The following is a 24644-nucleotide window of genomic DNA, read 5'->3' on the forward strand; positions in this document are numbered from 1 at the left end:
GACAAGTTACCCAGGCGGGTCTCGAACCCGCAGGCTCAGGCAATCTACTCACCTCAGACTCCTAAAGGCACGGGATTACAGACTAAGCCACCAAGCCTGGCTTTTACCCTGATGTTAATTTTATACTGGTAGTTTCAGGAAGGCGTTGACCAGAAGGCGCAGGCATCAGGGGGCCAACGTGGGCCTGCCTGGATCAGGGCAGACGTGGATCCTGGCACACAGACACGCAGGGTGAGATTGAGGACCCTAGTGGGATTTGAGCCCTGAGGAGGGCTGTGGGGCTCCTTCCCTCCCATTGCTTCGTGTTCCCATCAGCTGGTCTCTGGACACTGAAAGGCCCTGTGCTGGTGTGCATCTGGGGTGTGAGTGAACTCCTGGTCTCAGGCAATACTCCCACCTTTTCCTCCCAAAGTGCTGGGATTACAGGTGTGAGCCACCATGCTCAACTAGGATCACTTTTTTGAGGCTGGAAATGGGAGGATACCTGGCAGGATGTTGCCAAATAGTGACAGCTATTAATCTTGGGTGGATGGATTTCAGGTGGCCCTGACTTTCTTTTTTTTTTTTTTGTACTTTTTGGTTATACTTACTGTTTGCAGTGATGAGGTAATACACACACACAATGTAATGTGCACAGCAGTGTTATTCAGACAGAACCAAAAAGTAGAAACAGTCCAGGGGCGGTGGTTTATGCCTATAATCCCAGCTCTTTGGAAGGCTGAGGCAGGAGGATTACTTGAGCCTAGGCGTTCAAGCCCAGCCGAGGCAGCATAGCAAGACCTCATCTCTACGAAAAATACAAAAATTAGCTGAGTGGTGCATGTCTGTAGTCCCAGCTACTTGGGATGCTGAGGCAGAAGTATCACCTGAGTCCAGGAGGTCAAGGCCACGGTGATCTGTGATTGTGCCACTGTACTGCAGCCTGGGTGACAGAGTGAGACCTCAACACACACACACACACACACACACACACACACACACACACACACAAAGTAGAAACAACCCAAATGTTCATCACTTGGTGAATGAATCAATAAAATGTGAATGTGGAATACTCATACAGTGGAATGTTATTGGACAAGAAAAAGTGAAGCACTGATTCATGCCATAACATAGATGAATTCTAAAAACATCATGCTGAGTGAAAGATGCCAGACCCCAAAGGCTACATGTTGTATAATTCCTTTTTCAGGAAAGGTCCAGAACAAGCAAATCTATAAATCCAGAAAGCACAGCAGTGGCTGCCTCAAGCTGGAGTGGGAGGGTGAGGGAAACAGGGAGTGACTGCTGCTAGGTGTGGGATTTCTTTTTGGGGTCAGGAAAACAGTCTTAGATTGATCATGGTGATGATTGCATGACTCTGGAGATATACTAAAAACCACTGAATTGCATACTTTGAATGAGTGAAGTGTGTAGTATGGGAATTATATTGCAATAAAGCTGTAATTTTCAAAAGGAATAAAGAGGCCAGGTGTGGTGGCTCACACCTGTAATCCCGGTACTTTGGGAGGCTGATGCAGAAGGATCACTTGAGTGCTAGGAGTTCAAGACCAACTTAGGCAATATAGTGAGACCTTGTCTCTACAAAAAATTAGCCAGGCATGGTGGTATGCGTCTATAGTTCCCGCTGCTTGGGAGGCTGAGGTGGGAGGATTGCTTGAGCTGAGGAGTTTGAGGCTATGGTGAGCCGTGATTGTGCCACTGCACTCCAGCCTGGGCGACAATGAGACACCAACTCAAAAAAAAAAAAAAAAAGAGGAGGAGGGTGATAAAAGAAGACTTTTAGAACAAAGTCATGCACTCAGAACCCAGCCCTGTGCTTGGGGCTGGAATTTTCCAGGAGTGGATGTCTCCTAAACAGATTAGAGAGGAGGGTGGACCTGCACCGAGGTGTCAGGAGGCCTGGCCCATTTCCTGGCACCACCCCTACCAGCGAGGGGACTTGGCCAAGTGAAACCTCAGTCTGTGTAAAACAAAGCAGCAGTGAACTGCCTTGTGGGACTCTGTGAAGATGGCAGGAGAGGACCTTTGCTCTGTGCCACAAATGGAGAACTATGGCACTGTGAGACCAGGTGCGGCCAGGCACGGTGGCTCATCCTAGCACTTTGGGAGGTGCAGAAGAGAGGATGGCCTGAGCCCAGGGGTTTGAGACCAGCCTAGACAACTTGGCAAGACCTCATCTCTACAATAAATCCAAAAAATTAGCCAGGCATGGTGGTTCCAGCTACTTGAAAGGCTAAGGCAGAAAGATTGCCTGAGCCCAACAGGTCGAGGCTGTGGGGGCTGTGAGCATGCCACTGCAGTCCAGCCTGGGCAACAGAATGAGACTCTGACTCAAAAAAAAAGACCAGGTGCACACACACTCTGCCACTGACTTCTCAAACTGCAAAAAAAACCCAATCTCAGTCCCATTAAAGTGGTAGCCAAATTACAATAGCCAGGAGGATTGGGCCATACCCTCCGTGTCACCCTGGTAACTTAAGGGAAACCCCAGAGTCACCTCACCTGTGGACAGGACAAACCCATGCACTTTCTTCCCTTTTCTGCCAGGTTGACAATCAATGGCTCACAAACCTATGAAAAGGACACTGGCCACTGCACGTTGTCAATGTCCCTCAGGGATGCTGCTCTGTACAGAGGCCACCCTGAGCTTCCTGGGTGCCCAACTTGGTGGGTAGGATGGGCACCCAGGCACTTGTACTTCACAATGCCCAAGTACAGCGCCTGGGTCAAATCTGCGGTCTTTGTGCTGAATCTGTGGTCTTTGTACCACGTGAGCTGCTCCTTCAGTTATTGCTACCACCTGCTATGGCCTTTGGGCCATGATGTCAATCCCTGTGGGTGAGGACAAAGCAGAGGCAGAGGGTGGCAAATGACCTCAGGCCATCCCCTTCTTTCTCTTCAAACCCTTACCTCTGTCCTTTAGAGTATCCTGACACCTCACCCAACACTCTCTCCCCAACTCTCTTCTTCCTTCAGCCAAGCAACAAAAGTCTTTGTGTTTCCAGATACCTTAGCAGAGTGTCCTTAGCTCCTGAGTCCATAAAAGTAGGCTCATCTGGGCAGAGCCCAGGGGTGCTATACCCTAGGAGTGGTCGCAAGTCCCACAAGGGCAGGGATGGGATCTTTTTTGTTTTGATGCTCCTAGAATCTTGCCCAGCTCCTGGCAAGCAACAGGCACTCAAGGGATGTTTGTGGAAGCCAAAAGCAAGCTGGGGCTCGGCGCTGAGCCCCACTGATGGGAAGTTGGGTGACTCTCAAGGATGGGACCCTGGGGTGATTTTGGGGGGGCTGCTCACAGAAGGGCCAGGGACCACGTTCTGTTATGAGCAAGTGAAACCAAAGTGGCCGGTCTGGCAGCACCAGCTTCTGTCCCTTGAGATGGCCTCAGAGTCAGACTGCCCCAGGGCTTTCAGGGCCTCTGCCATGAGATGAGGATTGCGCACACTGAAGACAAGACCCTCCAGGAAAAGCTCCTTCCCACTGCTGGCTTTCCTCCCTGCACAACTCCATGTCCAAAAGACACAGAAAAGGCTGCTCAGTTTCTGTTGCTATCACTATCAAAGTTTTCAGACTTCCCTTATGATCCCACAAAGCCCATTTTCCCGAGTGAACGCATTCACCTATCTCCTGTAGATGCTCCCACTTTCTGGTCTTTTCCTGTGATGAGAGAGTCTCTCTGACCCTTTGCCCTTAAGACAAACATCTCAGGATCTGTGTGGTTAGACACACATCCGGGCCCTTCTGAGCCACAGTTTCTTATCTGTAAAATGGGAATAATCCTAATTCAGAGGGCTACAGAGAGGACTGGCTGCCCCCATGAGGGTCTTAACTGTTGGCACAGTTAATACTTAGCAGATGGCAAGACTGAATATTAGAATGTGCCTAGACTCCTCTGGCAAAGTGTATTGAGACAGGGTGAATATGAAGCTATCGTCCTTCCTAGGTTGTAATCATTTGCAGTAATAATATAGTTCACAGAAATGGAAATTTAAGAATACCTGAAGGTGTCTCTCTGCAGACACTAAGGCTGTCCCCGCACCCCCTACCTTCCAAGGACATCCTGGATCTGACCACATCTTGCCCCTCTTCTGCTCCCACCCTGCCCAAGCCACCTCCCTCTCATGCCTGGGCAACAAGAGATGACTAGTGGGACTCCCTGTTTCCAGTCTTACTCCCCTGTCTTCTCCACACAGAAGCCCAAGTATTCATTCCCACCACAGGGTCTTTGCACTGGCTGTTCTCTCTGCCCGATATTCTCAGGATGCGTTCACTTATTTCAGTCTGATCTCTGCTCAAATGCCAATTCCTCAGTCAGGCCCTCCCTAACCATCTTATCTGGAAAGTCTTTTCACCTGGCTGTCCCGTGCCCTGGTCATGCCCTCTGCTGCTTTTTCTTCTGACGTCATATTCTGTGCTTATTTGTTTATTGCTTGTCTTTCCCACCAGAATGTAAGTTCTTTGGAGAATTTTGCTTGTTTACACTGAAAGTCCAGTGTCTAGACTCTAGAACACTTTATTTTTTTATTTGTTTGAGCCAGGATCTCACCCTGTCACCCAGACTGGAGTGCAGTGGCACAATCACAGCTCACCACAGCCTCAAACTCGTGGGCTCAAGCGATCCTCCCATCTCAGCCTCCCAAGTACCTGAGGCTACAGGTGTGCTCCACTAAACCTGGCTAATTTTTTTATTTTTATTTTTTCCCCTGTAGAAACGAGGTCTCGCTATGTTGCCTAGGCTGGTAGAACACTTTAAATGCTTAATAAATATTTGTCGGTGAACAATTCATCATGTTTACAGCTGGGTCTTGGATAATGGCACCGTCACAATCAATTTTTAAAAAGAGTTTAAATGGAAATGACTTTGATCAGTTCTTAAAAAGTCTAACCTGTCCTTTTAATAGTACATTGCATTAAAAACCTTGCACATCTCTGTGAACAGGAAGGGCAGCCTCAGCCTCTCAGGGAGATCCTCGGTACGAATGTCTGGGGCTTTGCAAACTACTCAGAGAAATCGCTGAGGTCTGAGGTGTTCTTGGAAGAGGGAACACAGAGCCATGAGGGAGAAAGTCAAATACTCCCAGGAGGTGGCAGGCAGCTGAGTTCCTGGGTCATTTCTAGACCCCTGTCCCGTGGGAAGTTCAAGGAGGCCCAAAGGGGATCTCCAAGGCAGACTTCCTGCTTGGGCTGTGCTGAGGCATGTTCTACAGCTATAAGTGCTAAATCAGCAGCCACACGTGGTGTCTGAAGCAGGCATGGAAGGAGAGGCAAAGAATTTAATCTATAACAAAGAGAGAGAGAGAGAAATCAGCACAGTAGCTCATGCCCGTAATCTCAGCACTTTGAGAGGCCGAGGCAAGAGGATTGCCTGAACTCAGGAGTTCGAGACCTGGGCAATATAGTGAGACCTCATCTCTATAATAAATCAAAAAATGAACCAGACATAGTGGCATGCACCTGTAGTCCCAGCTACTTGGGAGACTGGGCTCATTGCTGAGCCCAGCAGATCAAGGCTGCACTACACTCCAGCCTGGGTGACAGAGTCAGATCCTGACACACACATACACAATCAAGCCAGGCACAGGGGCTCACGCCTGGACACTTTGGAATGCTGAAGTGGGAAGACAGCTTGAGGTCAGGAGATGGAAACCAGCCTGGGCAACATAGTAAGATCCCATCCACAAAAAATAGCAAACTTAGCTAGGTGTGGTGGTGTGTGCCTGTAGTCCCAGCTTCTTGAGAGGCTGGAGCAAGAGAATTGCTTTAGCCCAGGGGTTCAAGGCTGCAGTGAGCTATGATTGCACACTGCACTCCAGCCTGGGCAACAGAGTGCAGTAAAAATAAATACATGCATAGTTACATAATTTGAAAAAAATCAATGAGATAGTGGCTACATTTATCAAAATTCGTTGAATTTAAATTGCATTGAACCCTTCCAGTGGATGCACTTATATGCAAAATTATACCTCATTACAGTTGTTTTGAAAATGGTAAAAAAAAAAAAAAAAAAAAAAGAGAGAGGTAGTCAGAGGAAGGAGAGGGAGGCAAATCATTGAGGACAGCCAGGTGCTCAGCCCCAGGGACCCTCCCCGAGTGGGAAGAAGTCAGGAACTGCCAGGAGAAGAAAAAGAGGGAATGAGCCACAGTGGAGTTGTATCCTGCCTTTTATAGAATATCAACTCTTAATAGGAGACCATCTCTGTTTCTAACCCAATGCTTTTACATTTCTTTATGTTCCAAACAAAAGAAGCACTGTCAAACACGTCCCATGCCACCAAAACACCACCGTTAGGCGCGGACTGGAAGGACAGCCCAAACTCGGTGGCATTTAAAGTCCGCCAATAATTTCCACATAGTATCAATCATTCTTTATTAAAAACAAAACAAAACAAAACCCCAGAGAACCCTTAATATCTGTTGCAGATCCTGAGACTGAAAGCTGGCAATTGCAGGGGGAAAACTACGGCCTGCTGGTGCCCTCTGGTGGTAAAGTGGCAGGACTGCATGGGATTACGAAGGTGGAAGGGAGTGGTTCGCAAAGGACAGCACATTCAAATCTGTTAAAACAACTTGCTGGGTCCCACCCTCTCCCACGCTCCCCATTTCTGATTTGGAAGGCCTGAGGCAGGACCTGAGAATTTTCATTTCTAACAAGTTTCCAGGTGCTGCTGCTGCTGTTCCTGGGACACACTTGGGCAGCACCGGTTTAGTTTAGCCCAATACCTGCTTCTATCGTGGTACTTAGCAGACTTCGCACTAGGAAATGAACTAAAACTTCTCGACAGTGATTTCTGGGTGATTTTCTGGTTGGTTTTCAGTCTTCCAGATGTTTGCAACATGGTTATAACTTTTAAAAAGCAAAACAAGACACCTGACGTACCTCACTGCTATGGGAGAACTGTTGCCGTGTGTGTTTCCAAGATGCAGGTGCAGAGATGGGCTGAAACTGGATTGCGTGTTCCTCTTTGCCTTTTTTAATCATCTCCTGTCAAAGACCCTGTGCTTCCCAAGGTCACACTGGGAGGATGAGGGTTTTGCCTGGACGCCCTGTGAGGCAGGCTCCCCAAACATGGCCTTGGCCCGTTGAGAAGCCACTTCTCCCTAGAGTTGGGCTCTCGCCCTCTGCCTGGGGGGACTCAGCCTCTCTCCTCTTGCCAACCCCAGGCCCTCGCTCTTGGCGACTCCTCAAAGAGAGGACTCCTGTCCTCCTGGGAGAGGACAGTTTGGCCTGGGCCCAGCCCCGCCTTGCTTGCCTGCTCAGCGGTCAGGCTTGTTAGCTGCAAATGAGGAGGCACCCAATTCCCATGGCTTTGCTGAAAGAAGAACCCAGACCCTCAAGGACCGGGAGAAGGGTGCCTTTGTGGGTGATAAGGGGCTTGGAATCAGTATTGCCAAGGCCACAGGGACCTTCTCTGCACCAACTCTCTACCTTAGGGAGCAAGTTCTAGAACCATGACACCATCCACCTCCCAAGATGGTAGATTACAAAGGGAATGTGGGCCGAAGGGCACTCCAGATAAATATATCCCGGGAGTGAGGTGGTGGTAGTGGTTACACTTAAAGCCCGGACTTCTTTGCCACTATCCAATACACCCATGTAATCAAAAACTATCTGTGCCCCTTAAAGTTATTGAAATAAAGAGGAAAAAAAATCCCAAGGGTGGACCCCAATTGGCCTAGCTGGGATCAAAGACCCACCTCCGGGCCAACTAACTGTGACTGAGTTCACAAGTCTTGTGATGGACACCACACACCCCCACAGACCATTTGATGGGCTTGGGCAGGACTCACCCTCCTAAAGGAGAATGGGCAAAGTGAGTCTCCCAGCAGGTGGGACGTGATGCTTCCCAGGGCTGAAGCAGTGTCTATGCCCAGGTAGCCCTTGTGGCTGGCTCTCCCTCCTACTGCAGCAGACAGAGCTGTCTGGGCTCTGGGCACAGCTGCACTGCACTTTCCTGCAGCATGGGGGCGCTAGAGAAGGGGCAGTGCCTGGGGCAGTCAGCCCACCTGTCCAGAGCGGAGTGACTCACCACCTGCAGGTGATGTTGGGCAGCGACTGTCTCCTCTGGAAGACAGAGCTCCTGGAAGGCCTCGAGGTGGCCGACAGTGGAACCACCGGAGTCTCCAAGCCCCACCGCTTCCACAGGACCCCACAGGTATCTTCTTCCCCTCCGCTGAGTCTGGAGAGGTGAGGGGACACCCTGCTGACTGATGCCCAGGAGATAGGCCTCTTGCTGGTGAGGGCTGGTCCTGATTAGAGCAGGGAAGATCTCTGGGCCTATGGGTGGCTGGTTCATAAAAGTACATGCACCCACCGAGGTCCTGGGTTCCTGCCCAGGCTACAAACACCCACCCCCAATTGGACACCTGTTCTCAATTCCAGCAGGGAGCTTTCCCTCCTGGTTGCTTAGAGGCTTCATCCTGCCGTGATCAGAATGTGTCTCCCAAAATTCACGTGCTGGAAACTTAATCCCCAATGCAGTGTTGGGAGGTGGGAGGTGTTTAGGTCATGAGGGCTCCGCTCTTTTTTTTTTTTTTTTTTTTGTGTGTTGGATCTCACTCTGTCACCCAGGCTGGAATGCAGTGGCATGCTCACGACCACCACAGCCTCAGCCTGCTGGACTCAGGCGATCCTTCCACTTCAGCCTTCCAAGTAGCTGGAACTACAGGTGCAAGCCACTGTGCCCAGATAATTTTTCTTGATTTATTGTAGAGATAAGGTGTTGGCAAGTTGCCCAGGCTGGTCTTGAACCTGTGGGTTCAGGCAATCTTCTCACCTCAGCCTCCCAAAGTGCTGGGATTATAGGCATGAACCACCGCACCCAGCCAATCTCTACTCTTTACAAATTACCCAGTATTTTGTTATAGCAACAGAAAATGGACTAAGTCACAGCCTCCCCTTGGACATGTAAGTGGTGCACTGGTCATCTCTGCCAAGCAGCCCTACCCTTGAGGCCCAGCTTACCACCTAGCCCAAGGCCTCCCCAAGCACATGGTTCTTATCCACAGACACATTGTTAGGGCCCAGTGACTCCCAAGACAATCTCCACTGCACACTGGAGAGCACATCAAGAGGCAAGTGCTGACCTTGACCAACAGCCTACATTTCCCTGGACGGTTCTTAAAAAACCTACATTCTCTCCTTCAGGCCAGGCTGGGCCACCACTAAGTCTGGCCTTGCCTCTCTCCTGTATCCTGGATGACTATAGGATATGCTTGGGAGAGCTCTGGGCTCTGGAAGCCAAGGAGTACCATCTATGCTAGGTGCAATCAATCACGGGCCTTCACCAAGACGTAGGACGTGGGCCCCAAACGCAGCTGGCTATTGGAGATGGGCTAGGGCATGGCTATAAGCAAGCCCAGATTCTCCCACCATTGCTTGATTTGCTCAGCAGTCTAACAATATGTGCCAGGCAGAATATTGACTCCCCAAAGAAGTCCATGTCCTAATCCTGGAACCTGTGAATACATCACCTAAGATGGCAAAAGATGTATCCTAGATGTAATCTGGGATACAGACCTTGGGGTGAGAAGATTGTCCTGGATGATCTGGTTGACCGAAAGCCATCACAGGTGGAGGAGGATTATCTTAATCAGCCAAGAGCATCACACACACACACACAAAAAGTGGAGGAGGAAGGCAGATGAGTCAGAGGAAGGTGTGACTATGAAAGAAAGGTGGAAAGATGCCACATTGCTGGCGTTGAAGGTGGAAGAAGGGACGAAGGGTTAAGGAAGATGTGGGCAGTCTCTAGGAGCAGGAAAAAGCAAGAAACAGATTGTCATCCTGGGCCTTCAGAAAGGAGCACAGCCTTACCCACACCTGGATTTTGTCCATGAGATGCATGTTGGACTTCTAACCTGCAGAGCTGTAAGACAAAGTGTGTGGTTTGAGGCCATAAAGTCTTAGTCACTTGTTACAGCAACAATAGGAAACTCATAAGCTACAACAATCTGGCTGGTCAAGAGAGACCATTTCAGAGAAGCTATAGAATTTTTAATTTTTTATAATAATAATAGCTTCACAATCAAATTCAATATAATTACTTTATAATATAATTCACCATTTAAAGTGTACAACTGACTACAGAATTGTAAGGGTTGTTTTGCAACTTCTGCAAACGGTCTTCACCTTTTAACCTCTGGAATATCCATCACTAGCAAACCTCCGACTAAATCTCCCAAAGTTTGTAGAAAATGCTGTGCATATTATCAGTGGTTGTTAAATAACTGATATCAAACAGCTCGTCCTTGCCTAGTCGAACTTCCTACTTTAAAGGTTCAGCATTTGATGAAAGGACGTGAAATTGTTATTAGCTCAACAGCTGGCAGCAGGGAAAGTAGCTGTCTTTGTGTAGAAAAACACCTGGACAAGGTGAGATTTGAGAACATGGAAGGTGACATCAGAGTCATCAGAGAAGGCAGACTGAGTTGTTCTAAGATAAGGCAAGGACTCGCTTTGCTCCAGAGAGGAAGAGAAAATGAAGAGAGAGGGAACAGGGAAGCCAGGGAGGGCGTCTGGCAAGATGAAAGGGCCAGCCGAGAATGAGGTGGGACATTGACACCAGGGGCTGTCTAAGGGTCATCTTGGAGTTGATTTGCTGAGATGTGAATGGCTCCTCCTGCCTGGGTGAACTTTTGGGGGACAGGGCATTGAGGAGAGGCCTGAGCCTCACACTGATTCCTGATGCAGAGGAGGGTCCACACTGGGAAAGCAGGCAGCACTGGACGCTGAGAAACCTTGGACACGCTGAGTTTTCATCAAGCCCAAGGGGCTGAGAGACCCCTTGCCTCCACCCCCAACCAACACACACACCCTATACTCACACACTTGTATACAGGTGGGAAAAGGCCTATAACATTTTAGGTGTGTCACACAGCTTTTTGCCTTACTTGAGCCAATAATTAGTGGCTACCTGAAAAACATCACTTTTTAGTGACTGTAATCCCAGCACTTTAGGAGGCCTAAATGAGAGGGTTGCTGGAGCCCAGGGGTTTGGGACAAGCCTGGGCAACATGGCGAGACCTCGTCTGGACAATAAATTTTAAAAATTACCCAGGCATGATGGTGCGTGCCTGTAGTTCCAGCTACTTGGAAGGCTGAGGTGGAGTAATCACCTGAACTCATCAGGTCAAGGCTGCGGTGGTGGTGAGCATGCCACTGCACTCCAGCCTGGGTGACAGAGTTAGAGTTAGACTCACACACACACACACACACACCACCTTTTAAGTTGCCAAGTAACCAGTGTCCTCCCAGCTCCCTTCCATGCTCTGTCCAGTGGGCAGATGTTGGGGTTCCCACCAGCCACCACTACACATCCCCTCGTTGTGGTCCCTGGGACTCTAACCGGGCGGTGGCCACTGCTCGTCTGGGAGCCTGGAGGGCACCATGATCTCCCGCAACCGGCCACTGGCACGAAGGCGCCACCTGCTGGTCATAACGGGCACGGAGCGAGGAGTGCAGTCCGCGCTGGCCACTTGGGCAGGCCTCCGTATGGTGCATACACATGATCTCGTCCCCAGGTGAGCCGGCCCAGGACACCCCGTCAGAGTTGTTCTGAGGCCAACTTCCCAGAAGCTCCACAGAAACGTCCTCTCAAGATGTTTCTCTCAGAGATTCTCTGCCGGGTTCGTCAGATTTTTTTCTTTTAAACCTTTGCAACAAAGAGGGTCTAATTACACGCGACACCACCTTTGCCCAGGCCACTGTCACATTCCTTTCTCCAAGCTTAGAACCCACTTGCCTTGCCCTTCTCTTTCTCAGTAAAAAATCAATCACAAGCACAAGGTGTAGGCAGTTACTCCCCTCAGTGGGTCCAAGGAGGTTTTCTGGCATGTTCTTAAGAAGAGGAGTAACAAAATATAAACAACTTCAAACAGGGCACCCTGACATACCTATAATTCCAAATTCAGTATTCAGGCAAAGATAATACAGACAACATGTTTCGGCTCCACGCAGACAGCAGTTTAGCCTGTTTTGTTCATCTCTGCATCCCCAGTGTCAAGAACAATGCCTGTCACACAGCAGGAACTCAAATCCATATTTGTTAAAGGAGGGAATTAGCCAATCAATTAATCTACTTCACAAATTTTTAAAATACATTGAGATGTCTCTGGTACTATAATTCAGTTTCCTTACAATACTGAAGAAGTAATATAATGCAGTCATTTTTACATTCTTTTTAGATATCTAATCTATCAATTGTGTCTTACCTTGAATGGATTAAATGTTTCATTAAGAAACAAGATTGGAAATCCCTAAGACATTAGATTTATCTTCCCCTGAAATGAGAGCATGACATATTAGCATTAATAATTCTAAAACTTTTGAACTGATGAAAATTCATTGGAGAAAAAGCTAACTATGTTGGTTCAAAGAAATGATGTAATAAACATTCGGCAAACAAGTTAACCCCCGATTTTACCACTTACTATCTCCATGCATTGGGAAGAAAATAAGGATACTGAACCTAAAATTCCTCATTTACTCATGAGTGGAATTGCTATGATTAAGTGGACTTCTGCATGAGAGCATTTTGTAACCCTTTGTAAAACACCACTCAGAACTGTCTTCCTAAAAAATGTGTGTGGATGTCTGATTCCACATACCAAAACTGGATATTTTAATTGTTTAAAAGCCAATCAGATAGTTAAACAATTGTTATCATTTGTATCTCTTTAAACCCCACTGCTTATGTTTATTGGCCCTTTGGATTTCTTCCTAATGAATGACATGTCCTTTTCTTTGGACCATTTTCCTCTAATTGATTTGCTGTAGCTTTTTATATATTTGGCACATTGGCCAGGCATGGTGACTCACTTCTGTAATCCCAGCACTTGGGAGGCTGAGGTGGGAGGAGTGCTTGAGCCCAGGAGTTCGAGACCAGCTGGAGCAACATAGTGAGACCTCAACTCTACAAAAGATACAAAAATTAGCTAGGCATGGTGGTGCACACTTGGAGTCCCAGCTACTCAGGAGACTGAGGCAGGAGAATCGCTTGAGCTCAGGAGTTTGAGGCTGCAGTGAACCTAGTCATGCCACTGCACTTCAGCCAGTGCAGCACTATGAGACCCCAATTCAAAATTAAACCAAACAAGTATTTAGCATATTTACTCCTAATCTGTCATGTATTTTGTTATCCTTTTACCCAGATTATTTTATTTGCCATATCAAATGTTAGATTTTTATGTAGGTCAAGTTTATCAACCTTTTATATACAATATTGGCATTTGATCATTGCTTAGAGAGAACTCTCCAACTTCAAGAGTATAAAATTTTTTACTTATATTTTTCTTCTCGGATACATTTAATCATGTTTAAATATATAATCCATCTGTCATTCATTTCAGCATAAGATAAAAAGTGGGAAATTTAATCTCACTTCCCCTGATGATGAGCCAGTTGTCCCAAAACCACTTATTGGGCTAATCTGAACTTTCCAGATGTATCACAACTGCCACTTTTTCATCAGCTACATTCCCATTTAAACCTGGAGTTGTATCTGGACTTTGTTCTGCTCCATCTTTCAGTCTGTATATTCCTACATTAGTGTGATGCCATTCTGATTGCTACAGGTTCAATAAACCGCATCTGAGAGGGAGTGAATCTCACAGACATAATGCTGTAAGAAGCCAGACACCAAAAAGAACATTCTGTAAGGTACCACTTAGAGAAAATTCTAGAACAAGTGAAACTAATCTATAGTGACAAAATAAACCAGTGGTTGCCTGGGTCAAGTGTTTGGAAGAGGAAGATCTGAAAGAAGATTGACTGCAAAGAAGCAGAAGGGAACCTTCTAGGGAGATAGCAATGTTCTAGAATTTTACTGGGTTAGCAGTTGCAAGAGAGTATGTATTTATCAAAACTTATCAAATTTTACAGTTAAAATGCATTCATTCTATTGCATGTACAGTTAATGCTTGAACAACATGGAGGTTAGGAGCCCTCACAACTGAAAAACTGCATGTAACTTTTGACTCTCCAAAAACTTAACAACTAATAGCCTACTGTTGAGTAGAAGCCTTACCAATACATACACAGTCACTTAATACATATTGTATGTGTTATATGTATTTATGTACTGTATTCTTACAATCAAGTAAGCTAGAGAAAAGAAAATGTTATGAAGAAAATTATAAGGAAGATAAAATCTATTTTGCATATTTACTGTTTATTAAGTGGAAGTGGACCTTCATAAAGGTCTTCATCGTCATCATCTTCACAATGAGCAGGCTGAGAAGACGGAAGAAGAGGACAGGGTGGTCTTGCTGTTTCAGGGCTGGCAGAGATGGAAAAAATCCTCCTTGCAAGTGGAGCCTCAAAGTTCAAACCCATGTTGTTCAAAGGTCAACTGTAAAATATATATCAATTAAAAATATCTGATGGCCAGGAGTGGTGGTTCACACCTATAATCTCAGCACTTTGGGAGGCCAAGGTGAGAGGATTGCCTGAGCCCACAGATTTGAGACCAGCCTGGGCAACTTGGTGAGACCTCATCTCTACAATAAATCAAAAAATTAGCAAGCTGTGGTGGCACATGCCTGTGATTCCAGGTACTTGGAAGGAAGAGGCAGAAGGATTACCTGAGCCCAGCAGGTCGATGCTGCGGTGGCCATGAGCATGCTACTGCACTCCAGCCTGAGCGACAGAGTGAGACTCCAATTTAAAAAATAAAAATTTGATAAGTCAAGCCTCCTTCTTATTTGTTTGTTTTTTTTTTTTCAAAAGCAGGATTTATTGAGAGGACAGAAAAACTCCCACAGTGGGTAGGGACCCAAAGGGGTTGCCCCTCCTTCTTATTTCATGGTTTCCAAATTTTACTTTTCTATGCTTATAAGGAGGAACCCATAAAAACAGAAATTATTTATAAAAATTTGTGTACTTATATTTGTGTTTAACACTTTGCACTCAGCTGTCCCCTCTGAGGGGACATGTAAATCTAGCAAACCACTCAGATGTCCTCTCTCAGGGGACATAAAAAGATTGCTGGCAGTTATACAGGACAAATTTATGCCATGCAAAATTTTTTTTAAGTTTTCCATTCAAACTGCCCAGAAAAACAAAGAGATAAAATATATACTGAGGTATATGTTAAAAAATATCAGCTGGCATTATGTAGAAAGAGAATGGTGAAGTGCTTTCACAGTGGTGCCCACACTTCTTTATAACAGAAGGTAGCAATAAAGAGTGTTTGTATAAGAAAGGCAGCTGTCACAGCTAGTGCTAGTCAATCAGCTTGGACTTAGGGCTATATAAGCACCAGGTTTTCGGCCCCAGACGGCAAACCTTCGGGTCCCCTCCCACTGTGGGAGCTTCTCTGTCTTCTCAATAAATCCTGCTTTCTCACTTAAAAAAAAATAAAAAGAAAAGAAAGGCAGCTGTGCATATGCCCTTTGTATCATATGGCATAACTTGAATAGATAGATAAGCAAGTTACTATAGCCTTAAAAGGAATAGACTTTCAAAGTTGAAGGTAGAATGTATTGAAGTATCAGGCGACACAGATTGAATATATCTATCTGCACTAAGTCGGAAAAGTAATATTCGTTTGATAGATTTCATTTCATGATTTCTTAATTTACAATTAGAAATTTTTTATCCATTTATTTAGTTTGCAGAACAATGGCAAATGAAGAGATAAAAGTGAGAGTTACAATATAAGCAGCAGCAAAGATGAGTTAGATTTAAACTTTTATACAGAAAAGTTAGAAAAAATAAACAATAATGTAGAAGAAAATGATAGTAGCGATAGTGGTACCATTCCACCAAGAAGAAAACCGGCAAATGTAATAGAAAGTGATAGCAACGAAAGTGTTAACGGTTTGAAAGAAGTAGAAAACAATGTATCATCAAGTGAGGAATGGGAAGATATAGAAACAGACAACCCTCTAGCGAGAATAAACTTTGTTGTACATCTTCAAACAATAGGACCACAAGAAACAGGTAATATAAGAGAACTGGTTGACTATTTTACTCTGTATTTTACAAATGAATTAGTGGATAGTGTTATAAAAGAAACAAATCATTATGTGGATGAAAAAGTAAGGAAAAAGCAGCGATCACACAAATATCTATTTGGCAAAAGTGACATGACATTGACTAATAGGAATTTTTTTTAGCTTTTATCACAGTTATCCTAAATATGGGAATAATTCAAGTTCCAAATTTGCAAGAGTACTGGTCAGCTGCATTCAATAGTAAAATATTCTTCTTTTCGGTAACATTCAGTAGAGAAAGTTTTATGTAAATCTCCTGGATGCTCCATTTGAAGATACCTGCATCAAGTGATGGGATAATCAGAACTCATATTCATAAGACCAATAATTATTTGGAATACATCAATTCAAAACTTTGGCAAGGCTGGGCGCAGTGGCTCATGCCTATAATCCCAGCACTTTGGGAGGCTGAGGTGAGAGGATTGCCTGAGCCCACGGGTTCAAGACCAGCCTGGGCAACTTGGCAAGACCTCATCTCTACAAAAGCAAAAAATTAGCTGGGTGTGTTGGCGTGTGCCTGTAGTTCCAGCTACTTGAAAGACTGAGGTTGAAGGATCACCAAAGCCCAGCAGGTCGAGACTGCGGTGGCTGTGAGCATGTGGCAATATTTCATACCAGATCATGCAATTTTTATAGACTAATCCGCTGGTCAATTTAAAGGGCGAATATCATTTATAATTTACAAACCAAATAAGCCTACCAATTGGGGTATAAGCATTTATATGCTAGCTGATTCAGAAACAGGGTATATTTTTTCAATACTTACCTATAGCAGCATTACATCCAAAAACATCATTCAACCTGTTCGTCCAGTAAGCACCAGAATTCCATTATATTTATATAAAAAGTTGTTGGGAAAACGTTCCCAGTGCAGTAGGATACCACATGTTTACTGACAGATACTACACTAGTATTGTCATAGCAGAAGAGCTACTAAAAATGAAATGTCATGTTCCTGGTACAAAGTCAACTGAAAGAAAATGCCAGAACAAATTAAAAAGCCGAAGTTTTTCACACACAAAAAATAAAAACAGTAGCATTTAAGAAAAATAATCTTATGCTTCTTCCATGAAAGGTCAAAAGGATCATTACAATTCTCAGCACTTGGAATCATGCAGGAATGAAATATACCACAAGGACATTACATGGTGGAAATATTATATCAGTCAAAAAACCTGAAATGATTCTGAATTATATTGCAACTATGAGCAGTGTGGATTGTGAAGATCAATACTGTGGATTGTGAAGATCTACATACTGTCTTTTTGTGTGTGTGAAAATCTTTAAAATGGTGGAGGAAATTATTCTTCTGGGGACTTAGAAATATGCATTATTAACTCTTATATTTTGTACCAAGCACCCCCCAAAAAATGAAAAGCCTATATCCCATTTGAAATTTGTCAAGTTTCTGATCGATCAGTTGAGAAGTGTTTTTCAGGAATTACAAGTGCATCCTTCCACATCATCTTCGAACAACAAACTGGACAATAAATTACATATTATTAAGGTGGGAGGAAGAAAGCAAGATCGCATTGTCTGCTCAACTAGAAAGACACCAGGTGGAAGAAATCACAAAAACCTCTATTGCACAACATGCAGTAATGAACCTGCAAGGCATACTGGTGACTATTTCACATGTTAGACAAATATTAGATATAAAAATTTGCTTTTTTGGTTATAACTAAGTTTCTCAATGTCCAAAATTCCATTATAAGCCAAATATCATTAATAAAATAATCGGTTCCAATGCTATACTATTTAATATGAAGTGATTCATTTTTCACTATTTCGTAAGAAAGTGCAATTGAGTTGCTGATAGGTGATCTGTGAGATGTCTCCGAGTGCAAAGGGTTAAACCTCAACCACCTTCAAAGTACTCTCCGTTTCATGCAATACACCTATCAAGACGTTTTTTCCACTGCTCAAAACAGTTTTTGAACTCATCAATTTTAATGCCTTTCAGTGTTTCTGCAGCTTTCTCTTTCACCTCTTCCACATTGGCAAAACATTTCCCTTTGATAACTTTTTCCATCGGGGAAACAAAAAAAAGTTGCTCTGGGTGAGATCAGATGAATGGAAAAGGTGGGGCACAGGGGTCGTGCTGTTTTTGACCAAAAACTGCTGAACATTCAGCGTGGTGTGGGCAGGTATGCTCATAAATCACCCATCCTGTGCTTTGGGAGGCTGAGGTAAGTGAATTGCCTGGGCCCGCGGGTTCAAGACCCGCCTGGGCAACTTGACAAGACCTCATTTCTACAATAAATCAAAAAAATTAGCCAGGCGTGTTAGCACATGCCTGTAGTTCCAGCTACTTGGAAGGCTGAGGCGGAAGGTTCGCCAGAGCCCAGCAGGTCGAGGCTGCGGTGGGCAACAGAGTGAGACTCCAACTCAAAAAAAAAAAAGCCGGGCTGGGTGGCTCAGCCTGTAATCCCGCGCCTTTGGGAGGCTGAAGTGAGTGGATTGCCTGAGTCCACGGGTTCGAGACCAGCCTGGGCACTGAGACCTCATCTCTACAATAAACCAAAAAATCAGCCGGGCGTGGTAGCGCATGCCTGTAATTCCGGCTACTCGGAAGGCTGAGGCGGAAGGATCACCGGAGCCCAGCAGGTCAAGGCTGCGGTGGCCGGAAGCGGCCACTGCACTCCAGTCTGGGCGGCAGAGTGAGACTCCAACTCAAAAAAAACCCCAAAAAACCAACAACAACAAAAAAAGTAACACTGGGATCTTGATTTTTAAAATTGTGTTAAATTTTTTAATTTAAGCTAACACTGACAATTTTATATTATTATTTATGGTTATTTTAATTATATATTATTTTAACATTATATTTGTATTTATTTTAAAATTTTCCATCCACAAAGAGGATATATATTTTCTTTTACTCAAGTCTTTCACTCAACTTTTCTTTGGTAAAAGTTTTGTTTTTTTCTTTAAGTGTGCCATAAATGGTCAGGAGCAGTGAGTGGCTCACGCCTATAATCCCAGCACTTTGGGAGGCCGAGGCAAGAGGATAGCCTGAGCCCAGGGGTTCGAGACCAGCCTGAGCAACATGGAGAGACCTCGTCTCTACAATAAATAAAACAACTAGCCTGTAGTTCCAGCTACTTGGAAGACTGAAGCAGAAGGATTGCCCAGTAGTTTGAGGCTATGGTAGCAGTGAGCGTGCCACTGCACTCCAACCTGGGCGATAGAGTGAGACTCTGACTCAGAAAAAAAGTGTGCCATATTCTTGTGAAATTATTAAAAAATATATTTTATATATTTCTGTAGTCAAGGAATTGTCTTAAAAATCATATTTTCTAACTTATTTCTGATATATGAAAAGCCTCTTGACTTTTGTTTATTTATCTTGTATCTGGTCACATTACTTAAGTTTCTTTTGCTTATTTATCTTGTATCTGGTCATATTACATAAGTTTCTTATTGTTTCAATAATCTATTAAGTGATTTTATTTATTTTTTTAGGAAAATAACCATATTATCTGGAAATCATCATAAGCTTGTTTCTTATTTCCCAACATTTACACCTCAATTTCCTTTTCTAATCTTCCTTATCTAGTTTCATTGTTTAAAACTTCACAGTTTTTGAATAGTTGCAAATGACAGTGGGCATTCCTGTTTTATTCTCGGTTTGTCTCTGTTTGTCGTTGGTAAAGTACGTTGTTAGTTTCTGATAAATACTTTTAACTATGCTAAGAAATAACCCTCCTGTTTTAGGGGTTCTGAGAATTTTGGTCAGAAACAGATGTTGAATTATATCGTCTTTTCACCTAGTTTAGTGGCTCTCAATACTGGCGTCACATTAGAATCACCTGGATCCTTTTCACAATACTATTGCCTGGGTCCCCTTCACCCAGATTCTGATTTAGTTGGCCTAGCCACTGATACTTCCCCGTCACCCAAGCTCTTCTGGTAATTATAACAGCTAACCAGGTTTGAGAACTATTGAGCTAGATCATTGTTTCCCAAACTTTGATACGCATATGAGTCCCTTGGGGATCTTGCTAAAATGTGGAATGTGACTCAGTAGGTCTGGAGTGGGTGGGGCTTGAGTGTCTGCATTTCTTGCTGCTAAAAGTGAGGTCCTCAAATCAGCATCATTAGCATCATCTAGGAGCTTGTTAGAAATGCACAAACTCAGCCGGGCTCGGTGGCTAAGTCTGTTATCCCAGCACTTTGAGAGGCTGAGGTGAGTGGATTGCCTGAGCCCAAGAATTCAAGACCAACCTGGGCAACTTGGCATAGACCTTGTCTCTGCAATAAATTTTTAAAAATTAGCTGAGTGTGGTAGTGCGCACCTGTGGTTCCAGCTACTTGGAAGGTTGGGGTGGCTGTCCTGGGTGACGGAGTGAGACTCCGACTCAAAAAGAAATGCACAGACTCAACCCCATCCCAGAATTAGAATACTGAATTAGAGTCTCCATTTTTACAGATCCGCAGGTGACACATACACATTAAAGTTTAAGAAGCACTGAAGATAATTTTATGTAAGGTTTGTTAACTTTTGTTCTAGTAATGCAATAATTTGCAAGACCAAATTTACTAAAAATTTTTTTTATTTATTTCAACAGCTTTAGGAGGTACAAATAGTTTTTGGTTACATGGATGCATTGTGTAGTGGAGAAGAAGTCTGGGCTTTAAGTGTACCCACCACCCCACCTGTGCACATTGTATCCAATAGGTGATTTTTTTCTTTTGGTCCCTTCATCCCTTGTAAGTCTCTGATGAAATTTCCCAAATTTCTAACTACCCTTGCATTCCTGTGATAAAACTATGGCTTAACATACTGAATCAATGTATTAATCAAATTTGCTACTATTTTATTAAGAATGTTTATACCAATAGTGAAAAGTAAGAAAGATTTATTCATTATTATCTTTTTGTGCTGACTTGTCAAGTTTTGGTATAAGGGGCTGCCTCAGGGTTTATTTCTCCGTATTCATTCCTAATTGTGTATACTTTTTCACGGTAAAACTTGCCACAAGTTTTCATAGTTTGATTTTTTTCAAGGAGTGAGCTTCCTTTTCCCCCTTTATTATATGTTGACATCCTATGTATCCTAAAGGCTATTTATGAAAAAAAAAATCAATTGCAACTCTCTTTTTTTAACCATTTCACACTGTTTTAACTATTGTAGCTCTATGCAATATTTTAGTATTTCTTACCAAGAGATTTTGGTAAGTCCATTGAGCATTCTAAAACTTCCTTTTTCTTTCTAACTTTCTTGCTTCCTACAGACACCTGGTAGACCAACAGAAGATAATGCCATCACTTTGGAAAGGCTTCATGATGTGCCATTCAGTTGACTGGCAACTGCTTGTGAGAGGACCATAATAGAGTATACCATAGACTTAGATTAGGAGCATGCTATAACCCAATAAATATGTAATCAGCTTGTGAACAATAGCACAGCCATTTCTAGTTTTCTGTCTTAAAACATAACCTGTAACTGTTTAAAGTTTCAGTTATGGGAAAAAACTGCAAAGCTCCGGTTACAAGCTTTGACCCCTTCCCTTATCTCACTTTCTCCTTAGCAACATCCAATCAGGTGCCAGGGGGTAATCACCTAAGTTTCCAGATGTCTCTGCAACTTCCCTAGCTAGTGGACCAAGGTCAGCCCAAGTCAAGCTAGCCAATCCTCCACGATTAAGCTGACCACCAGACGTTACTACCCAATTAAATGGTAACACAACTGGAAAGCCCCCCCAAACTCCTCCTCCCTTTGTGTAAAAGCATAAAAGGCATCTGCTTAAGGAAATCAGAGCCTCTGAATGTACTCCGCTGTGTCAGTTGTCGACAGAGGCCCAGGCTCGAGCTTGTAAATAAAGACCCTCTTGAACTTTCATCAGAATTGGCTCTTGGTGGTCTCTCGGATTGAACTTTCGGCCACTACATTTGGGGGCTCGTCTGAGATCCCAGAGACCCCGAGACCCCAGTCCGGAGGGTTTTCAGGCTGGCATTCGGTAAGTTGCTCCCGGGTTAGCGCATCTGTGTTCTGTGTCTCAGGTGGAGCTCCACACTTTGTTCTGAGGTCGGCATCAGGCTAGGCGGATGCGCTGGAAAGCCGCCAGCCGGGGCTCGTGGGAGACATCTCACGTCCCCATTCAGAAGATGAGGTCTTCATCTGTGGGGAAGGTCAGACTCATCAACAGTCTGTCTCTCCCCTATCGTACTTTCAGATTTGTTTTCGTGGCCACTACTGTCTGTCTCTTGTCATTTTCCCTTTTTGTCTTGTTGGTTGTGTTTGTTGGGGTGACAGTACTGACGAGTGAGATGGGACAGACACAGACAATGCCATTAACTCTCATGACTGAAAGCTTTTCAGAACTAAAGGAAAGGGCAAGTGCCGGGATTTGTACGCCACTGAGTGGCCCACCTTCAATTTAGGCTGGCCACAAGAAGGGACTTTTCTAACAAGTGTTCTCTTGCAGATCAAGAATGCCATCCTCCAAAGAGGTTCCCAGGGCCACCCAGGCCAACTACCTTATATACTGATCTGGCAAGATATAGTGGAATCCCCTCCCCCTTGGGTAAAACCTTATCTTCCTACCCGGTTAAAGGCATTGAGAGTCCTCATAAAGCAGGAGAAGGGGGCGGAACTTCGGGGCTGCCGGAGAGTGTATCGTCATAGTCTCACAAGAAGCAGAATCCTTCCATAAGCCCCCAAAGAACCTCTTTTACCCCATTCTCCCTGATTCTAACTGGGAAGAGATAATTTTCCCCCCCATACCAGTCAGCTCCCTCTAAACCTTCAACCCCAGCGCCATGCCCCTCTGCTTGTGGGCAGCATGTGGAGCCGTGCACCCCAGTGGCTCTGGGACCGTGGCGGCAGGCAGTGGTGGCGGCGGAGCAGCCTTCCACAGGCCATGTCGTCTCCGCCGTGGCAAGGACCTCCCCTGGAGGGAGTCGGGAGACAGCGCCCACGCTGCGGGGCCGAGGCCTGTTCTGGGAAGTGGGCGGCAGTGATGACTGGCTGGAGTGCACAGCCGCGGAGTCGGAGCACTGCCGTGGCAAGCTGCTGGCACTGGGCAGCCACCTGAAAGCAGCACTGGAGGCGTACGCAGCGGCACTGCGCCGCAGGGCCCCGGCCAAGCCCAAGTGCCTTGGCACCCTGGTGGACTGCCTGGTGGACTACCGGCTCTGCCACGGGCTGGGCTGGAGCACAGCCCCCGCTGTGGCCACAGGCACGGGCGCCGGCAGCATCCTCAGCTGCCTGGGCTGCTGGGGCTTCCTGAGTGAGCCAGTGACCGTGCCCTGCAGCCACAGCTACTGCCGCTGCTGCCAGCAGAGAAAGCTCTGCGCCTGCTGCCGCCTGTGCCGGGACCGGCTGGCTGCCTCTCACCGCCGCTGCTGCCGCTGCGGAGACAGAGCCAGGAGCGGCTGGGGAGGGGAGGCAGAAAAGAAAAATGGATGGACCAGCCATGGGGACTCGAGGGAGAGTTGCCAGGGCGGGTGGTCCTGGAGTGGCCCCGGCTGATTCCACGGTGATCTTGCCACTGAGAGTGGCTGGGCCCCCAGATGAGGCTGGGAACCAACTCATGCATTATTGGCCGTTTTCCACTAGTAATTTATACAATTGGAAAACGCAAACTACTACTTTCTCTGAGAATCCTAAAGCACTGATTAACTTGCTGGAAAGCATTCTCTTCACCCATCAGCCTACCTGGGATGATTGCCAGATGCTTCTACAGGTATTATTCACCACTGAAGAAAAAGAAAGAATCCAGACGGAGGCCCGGAAGCTGGTTCCGGGAGTTAATGGACAGTCCACCACCAACCCTGATCTTATCAATGAGATTTTTCCCCTTTCCCGACCTGAATGGGATTTTAACACGGCAGAAGGTAAGGAAAAACTTCGGATCTACCCCCAGGCTCTGATGGCAGGTCTCTGGGCAGCTGCTTGTAAGCCCAGTAATTTGGCTAAGGTATATAACATAAGACAGGACAGGAACAAGAGTCCAGCCTCATTTTTAGAGTGTATTATGGAAGCCTTCCGTCAATACACCCCAATGAATCCAGAGGCACCAGAAACCAAAGTGGCTGTGATCATGGCGTTCATTAATCAGGCAACACCAGATATCAAAAGAAAGCTGCAGAAAGTAGAAAGATTAGGAGAGAAAAGTTTACAGGATCTGCTGGAGGTGGCTGAGAAAGCCTATAACAATAGGGAGGGTCCGGAAGAACGCCAGGATAGACGTAGTGAGCGGCAGACCAGGGAATTAGCCAAAATTCTCCTAGCCGCCACCACCCACGACCCCATGGAAAAACAGAAGCAGCTAAAAAAATCGGCTTCTGAGTCAGGCAACGAACCGGGGGACCCCCAGCCGGATCGCCCCAAGATAGGGAGAAATCAGTGCTTCTACTGTAAGGCGGAAGGGCACTACATAAAGAACTGCCCTAAGCGCCCTCCCTGACCTAAGGACAAAGTGACTGTACTTATAACTGAATAGGGAGGTCAGGGCTCAGAGTCCCCCCCTGAGTCCCGGGTAACCTTGGAGGTAGAGGGGAAACCCGTGACTTTTCATGTGGATTCAGGAGCGGAGCGATCCATATTATTAAAACCACAAGGCCCTCTCTCGGACAAAATCTCATGGGTTCAAGGAGCTAACGAGATAAGACCGGCACACTGGACCACTAAGAGAACAGTG

Source organism: Carlito syrichta, unplaced genomic scaffold (genome assembly GCF_000164805.1).
Source record: "Carlito syrichta isolate Samal-C Ts95f unplaced genomic scaffold, Tarsius_syrichta-2.0.1 Scaffold315299, whole genome shotgun sequence".
Taxonomy (NCBI): Eukaryota; Metazoa; Chordata; class Mammalia; order Primates; family Tarsiidae; genus Carlito; species Carlito syrichta.